We start from the raw sequence: 7,500 nt of genomic DNA on the forward strand, positions 1-7,500 counted from the left end.
AGTAGTAGTAGTAGTAGTAGTAGTAGTAGTAGTAGTAGTTGTAGTAGTAGTTGTAGTAGTAGTTGTAGCAGTAGTCGTAGTAGTCGCAGTAGTAGTAGTAGTTGTAGCAGAATTAAAGTAGAACTATTATTATTATTATTAGTAGTAGTAGTAGTAGTAGTAGTAATTCTATTATTATTTATTATTATTATTATTATTATTATTAGTAGTAGTAGTAGTAGTAGTAGTTACGTGGTAGGTGGGGGCGCTCACCATCCACTCACTCGATGTAGTGCTGCCCTCGGGTGCCTGCCCTTTCCTCTCCTCCCTCCATTCCTTCCTTCCTCTTCTGTCTTTCTTTCCTTCATTCGTTCCTCGTCCTTCTGCCTACGGGTGACTTTACATTCCCTCTTCTGTCTTTCTTTCCTTCATTCTTTCCTCTTCCCTCTGCCTGTGGGTGACTTTACACTGAGTGACAAGCCAAATGGTTTCCTGTACACCAGGAAACCATTTACTACGCTGGGTGGTAACCATATAATCAAATTTGGCACCTGGTGGTTTAGTGGGTAATTACGGCGCTCCAGTAGGATTGAGCCGGTGAAGGTTTATATCCAAGGGGTGGTAGGGGTTGATTGCTCATGTAATGCCACTCAGGGATGAGTGAGGCTGGTCACTCTCATCTTAAATGTCAGGACCAACTTGCCTAGCCCCGGGCTCCTACGCTCCTCATGGGGCAACGTAGGATTGCGTGATGGATGGATCTATCTATCTATTGCCAGACGCCTCAATCCCGTTTGGGGTGGCCACAAACAAATCGCCTCCAAGTCGCCCTGTCCCCCGCCATTTCACTGCCCTGCTCCCAACTCACACCCCCCTCTCTCATATACCTCTCCACCCCATCCCTCCATCTCATCCTCGGCCTCCCCCTCCCTCTTCCCCCCTCCACCTCACTCACATACACTCTCTTCGTCAGTCTTTCACCCTCCATCCTCTCCACATGGCCAAACCACCTCAGTGTGTTCCTCATAACGCTTCCTATCACATCCACATCCACACCACAACGCTCCTTTATATCCTCATTCGTCAGCCTGTCTCTCCACGTGACTCCACAGGCTCCTCTTAAATAACTCATTTCCACTGCTCTCACTCTTGACTTGTGTCCTTCCAACAATGTCCAAGCTTCACTTCCGTAATTTAGAGTTGGTATCACAATACTGTCATGTAGTAACTTTTTCACTTCCATGCTCACTTCCCTGTTTCTTATCACTGCTTTCAAGGAACCAGCAACCTTTCTTCCCTGCTGTACCCTTTTAAGCACTTCACTCTCCAAACCTCCATCCTTACTCATCACACTACCCAAATACTTAAACGTACTCACATTTTCCAATTCCTCACCATCCAACCTCGCTGTACATTCACTAACTTCACCTCTCTCAAAGACCATCACTTTACTCTTCCCTACATTCACCTTTAGGTTCCGTTTCTTACACACTCTCTCAAACTCATCCACCAAACCTTGCAGCTCCCCTTCGTCTTCACTCAACAACACAGTATCATCTGCAAACAACAGTACAGGGAGTTTCCAAACACTATCCTCTCTCACCAGGGCCACTCCAACATCCACTACCCTACCTTGTACCTCTTTTATTACCCCATCCATGTACAGATTGAACAACCATGGAGACATGACACATCCCTGTTTCAAACCAACTCTCAAAGAGAAAAATTCACTTAGTTCACCATCCACACGCACTGCAGCCTTCGCACCATCGTACATACTCTTCACAGCATTCAACAACTTCCCATCTACTCCATATATTCTTAACACTTTCCACAATCCTTGTCTATCCACCCTGTCATATGCTTTCTCCAAATCCATGAAAGCCGCATACAACTTCTTTCCCTTCTCTAGAAACTTTTCCACTAAAGATCTAAGAATGAATATCTGATCTACACAACCTCTTCCCTTCCTAAAGCCTCCCTGTTCTTCTCCAACTAATTTCTCTGTTCTTTCTCTAACTCTGTCTATAAGTATCCTACCATACACTTTTCCTATTATACTAAGAAGACAAATGCCCCTATGATTACCACACACTTCTTTTTCCCCCTTTCCTTTGTACAAGGGAATAATTATACCTGACTTCCAATCCTCCGGGACTATACCTTCCTCCCAGGCCAATCTGCACATCTTCCACATCCATTCTACTACTATCTCTCCCCCATGCTTCAGCATTTCGCCACACACTCCATCAATTCCTGGGGCTTTCCCCGATTTAACATTCTTCATTGCTTCCACAACTTCTATCCTACTGATTTCTTCCTGTCTTCTCACCTCCCTCCTTCTCCCAGCCATTCCCCAGCCACTTATACTCGCATTACTTCCATCCTCTACGTTCAACAATTCCTTAAAGTGTTCTCTCCATCTGCTCACTTTTTCTCCCTTCTCCACTAGTAATCTACCATTTTTATCTTTCACTCCCCTGCTAACTTCACTTCCACCCTGTCTTACTCTTTTCACCTCTCTCCAGAACATTTTCTTACAGTCCCTCCACTTTACACTCAAATTCCTTCCAAATTCCTCATCCACTCTCTTCTTACTCTCTCTTACTAATCTTTTCACCTCTCTCTTCCTTTCCACATATAACTCTCTCTTCCGCCTCTCAACTTCTTCCACGCCCCTATTTCTCATCCATTCATTGTATGCTTTCTTCTTTTGTGCCACTGCCTGTTTCACCTCTTCAGTCCACCACGCTGTTCCTTGCACCCCCCTCAGTCTTCTCTTCCTTCCACACACCACATCACATGCTGCACATATTTCTTCTGTAAATATCTTACACACACCTTCCACGTCTCCCATCTGCTCCAATTCATATTTGCCCAATCGTTCCTCCACTTCTCTCTTATACTCTGCCTTTTTCTCATCCTCTTGTAACCTTTCCACTGTCATTGCAACTACTCCTTCCTCTCGTCTTTCCCTTCTTCTATTCTTCCATCTTACTTGGATCCTAATTCTGGCCACCACCAAGTAGTGGTCAGAAAGTCCACTCCCCCAACCTCTATACACTCTTGCATCCTTTACACATCTTCGCATCCTTTCATCCACACACACATAATCAATCATTGCCTTCCTTTCATTCAGTTCACCACCCACCCTTCTCATCACTCGCCATGTATACCTGTGGATCATTTTATGCCTGAAGAGGGTATTGGCTATCACCAACCCCCTCCCAGCACAAATGTCCACTAACGCACTCCCATTCTCATCTATCTCAGCAGGCACACCCCACTCACCAACTATTCCATCCACCTTCACATTACCAACTTTACCATTCATATCACCAATCAAAAACACTCTCTCATTCCTTATTATTATTATTAATTATTATTATTATTATTTTTATTATTACTATTACTACTACTACTACTACTACTACTACTATTACTACTACTACTACTACAACTACTACCACTACTATTATCCCCTTCAACGTGTTTGTCTGTATACACAATATCTTACAGAAAAATTATCGAATTTCAATAGACTGATGGACAGGTGTGGAGTGGGTCAAGGAAGAGTTGATTAGATTCTGAGGCGAACCCGGATCCAGGGATAAATCAACTTCCCTGGCGATGGCGGAGGTATGCGTTCTGTGAGACTGTGAAATAGGGCAGACCAAGACCATAGAATTGAATGAGGGTTGATTAGATTTTGAGATGAACCCGAATCCAGAAATTAAAAACTTTACTGGCGTTGGCGGGGTATACGTTCTGTAAGACTGAAATTGGGCAGACCAAGACCGTAGAATTAAATGCCTAGGTGGTGGCGACCATCATCCACTCACTTGATGTAGTGCTGCCTACTTCTTCCTTAGCCTTTATCATTCTTTTTCTGTGCCTGCCCTCCTCTCTTCCTATTTCTCCCATCTTTCCTGTCACTTCTTATTGCTTTTCCTTCCTTTACAGGTGGCTTTACATTGAATGACAAGCCAAATGGTTTCCTGTAAGCCAAGAAACCATTTACAACGCTGGGTGGTAACCATATAACCAAACCATACGTGCTCCCTACGTGTCAGCAAGTGGGTTGGTGAAGGGTTAGTGCCCCTCCCCGTAAAACAAATAACTCAAAGTCAAATGGCCACCCCTTACGGGATTATGGTGTCTGGCGATAGATAGATAGATAGAAACCATATAAGGATCCGCCTAGTGGGGAAGAGGAATTGCAGAAGTATATCATAAACAGTCTTGACACCTGCGGAGGTATGCGCTCTGTGGGTGCTTTCTGATTATTATTATTATTATTATTATTATTATTATTATTATTGTTATTGTTGTTATTATTTTTGTTATTATTATTATTATTATTATTATTATTATTAATTATTATTATTATTTTATTATTGAGTAGTAGTAGTAGTAGTAGTAGTAGTAGTAGTAGTAGTAGTAGTAGCAGTAGTAGTAGCAGTAGTAGTAGCAGTAGTAGTAGTAGTATAGCACAATCTTCCATGAATACCGTGTTAGTGTGTAGGCAAGGTGACAACACTGACGCTAAAAAACACTTGACGGTATACACACTACACAGGCCTAATAAAGACACTGCTGACGGTATACACACTACACAGGCCTAATAAAGACACTTGACGGTATACACACTACACAGGCCTAATAAAGACACTGCTGACGGTAGACACACTACACAGGCCTAATAAAGACACTAGACGGTATACACACTACACAGGCCTAATACTGTAAAGACACTAGACGGTATACACACTACACAGGCCTAATAAAGACACTGCTGACGGTATACATGAGTCACCACTGTCGTATACTATCTAGGCCTAATGAAGACACTGTTGACGATTTTATTGAGAGAGAGAGAGAGAGAGAGAGAGAGAGAGAGCGAGACGAAATATAAAGAATGGAGAAAATAAAAAACAGAACTGACAGGGAAAAATAAGAAATAGAAGAAAATTGACGACAAACACTTTGTAATAAAAAGTGTAATAAATAAAACAATAAAGATAATATAATAAAAGGTAAATATAATGAAAGATAAAGCAATAAATGACAGGTAAAGCAGAAAGGTAAGGCTATGTATATATATATGAAAGGTAAAGCAATAAAGCCATAGGAAGAGAGACAGAGAGAGGAAGAAAGATTAACTGAGAGAGAGAGAGAGAGAGAGAGAGAGAGAGAGAGAGAGAGAGAGAGAGAGAGAGGCAACACTGTTCTGAGGTAAATGTTTACTGGTTACTTGGCAACTACCCCACCACACTCCTCCCCCTTCCTCTCCTCTCTCTCTCTCTCTCTCTCTCTCACACACACACACACACACACACACACACACACACACACACACACACACACACACACACTCTCTTCTCCCCCCTCTCACAATATACTCCCCTCCCACCTCTCTCTCTCTCTCTCAACATCAATTAATGACGTCTATTGAAGGGGAAAATTGGGGCAGCAAAATTAATCATCTTCCCTAAAGACCTTTGTATAGCCTGTTTAATCTCTCTCTCTCTCTCTCTCTCTCTCTCTCTCTCTCTCTCTCTCTCTCTCCATCCCAGCCCCTCCCCCCTCCTTCCCTCTCTCCCTCCCTCCCTCCTTTTCACTTCCCCTACCTACGCTTCCCCTATTTCTTGCTTTTTCCCTCCCCTCCTCACTCCTCCCTCCCTCCCTCCCTCTTCTCTCTTTTCTCTCTCCCCCTACTTCATCTCCATCACCAATCCTTCCCTCCCTCATACTACACACTTCCTCCCTCCCTCTATTCTCTCCCTCCCTAGATACTCCCCTCCTCCCTCCCCACTCCCCTCCCTCACATTTCACTCACTCACTCACTCCCCTCTTCTCTTTCTCTCCCTTCCTCCCTATTTTCTTTCTTATCTCTCCCCCTCCCCTTCCTCCCACCTTCTCTCCCCCTCCCCCTCTCCCTTCCCTTCCCCCTCTCTCTCCCCCTCCACCTTTTCCTTCTCTCTCCCCTTCCCTTCTCTCCCCTCCCTCTTTCCTTTCTCTCCTGCAACTCCATCCCTCCCTTCTCCCTCTCCCCCTCCCTCCCTCCCTCTCTCTCTCTCTCTCTCTCTCTCTCTCACACACACACACACACACACACACACATACAAATTAGCAGTATCGACCACGTTAGATGTTATCAGAGGCGGATACAGGCGTGGATGACATGCTATACCTGTATCAGCTATAATTAGGCCCACACCACACCCCGACCTACTTCTGACGGGGAGAGTGACAGCCTGGAATAACCCTCTCCCAAGCTGGGGAAGTACGCACTTATAATAGGTCCACTGCATAACCGTACCTTTACACCAGGGTGAGCTGCTGCTGTTGCCGAACCCCGGTCTGTGTGGCCGAGCAGACCCGTCAACTACATGTAAGCAAGTGGTTCTGTGGGGCCGTCCTACAGGTACAGTACAATACATACACCGTGTAGGAATCTGGCGCCCCCTTGCAGTAAGCAGCACTTTACCAGGGTTGGACCAGGTCCTTCCCACGGCGAGGTGCAGGGTAATATGAAGTGCCTGACACCTGGGTGGACGCCACAGTTGCTTCGTTCCAACCACGCACAGCGCCAGTACGTGTAGGTGTCTCATCAGCACCACAGGACGAGTGATAGCCTGAATTAACTCACCCCCACACTGGTGAAGTACGTATATGGGTTGTAAGTCGAGTCCACACCAAAATAGAACCCTTTTTGTACCAAGAGGAGTGACAAGCAAAATTAACCTTTGTCCTATGCTGGCTAAGCACGAATGGGGACGACCTGTGTGGCTGAGTGTGGCCGTAACCATCGAAGCAAATGCCTTTCACCAGTTATCGAAATCATTATTACATTCAATAAGTTAAATATTTTCTTAAGGTCGAGCAAGTAAAAATATAAATGAATAAATAAAAAGTGACATGAAGCTTACATTCAATAAGGTAAATATTTTCTTACAAGTCCCAATAAAAAATAAATAAATAAAAAGTGACATGAAGCAAACAAGACGTGAAAAAGGTGACGTGCGGCAAACAGGGCCTGACATGCTATAGACGTGTTCTGGCCATGACGTCACTAACAAGCACCTGACGCTGTGTGCCGTGTGTTATGCTTGACGCTGGCTATTGACCTGCTGTCCACGCCTACTGTGCCGTCCGCAAATATATCTCTGAGCACTCTAACAGCCCTATTGTGAGTGGCCTGGCGGGAATCCTAACACCTGTTCCCTTGCGATTCATCATTGTTTTTCTTTTTACATCTTGATATTCTCCCGTATATTTTTTACTATCAATAGCGTCCTGTTGTCACCTAGTGTGATGAGTAAGGATGGAAGTTTGAGGGATGAAGTGCGTGAAAGGGTACAGCAGGGAAGGAAGGCTGTTGGTTCACTGAAAGCAGTGATGAGAAATAGGGAGGTGAGTATGGAAGTGAAGAAGTCGCTGCATGATGGTATTGTGATCCCTACCCTGATGTATGGAAGCGAGGCGTGGACCTTGCAAGAGGGGAACAAGTCAAGAGAG

The 7,500-nt window shown here is 44.5% G+C and overlaps 1 protein-coding gene across 1 annotated transcript in view; it reads right to left on the reverse strand.

Moving 5' to 3' along the window:
- Kif19A (Kinesin family member 19A) overlaps positions 1 to 7,500 on the reverse strand; it is a 133,001-nt gene that overhangs the window by 109,864 nt on the left and 15,637 nt on the right. The gene's annotated exons all lie outside the window — the stretch shown is intronic.

The sequence above is a fragment of the Coenobita brevimanus genome, chromosome 115 (assembly GCF_032717465.1).
Source record: "Coenobita brevimanus isolate Jiangsu-jjx chromosome 115, ASM3271746v2, whole genome shotgun sequence".
NCBI lineage: Eukaryota > Metazoa > Arthropoda > Malacostraca > Decapoda > Coenobitidae > Coenobita > Coenobita brevimanus.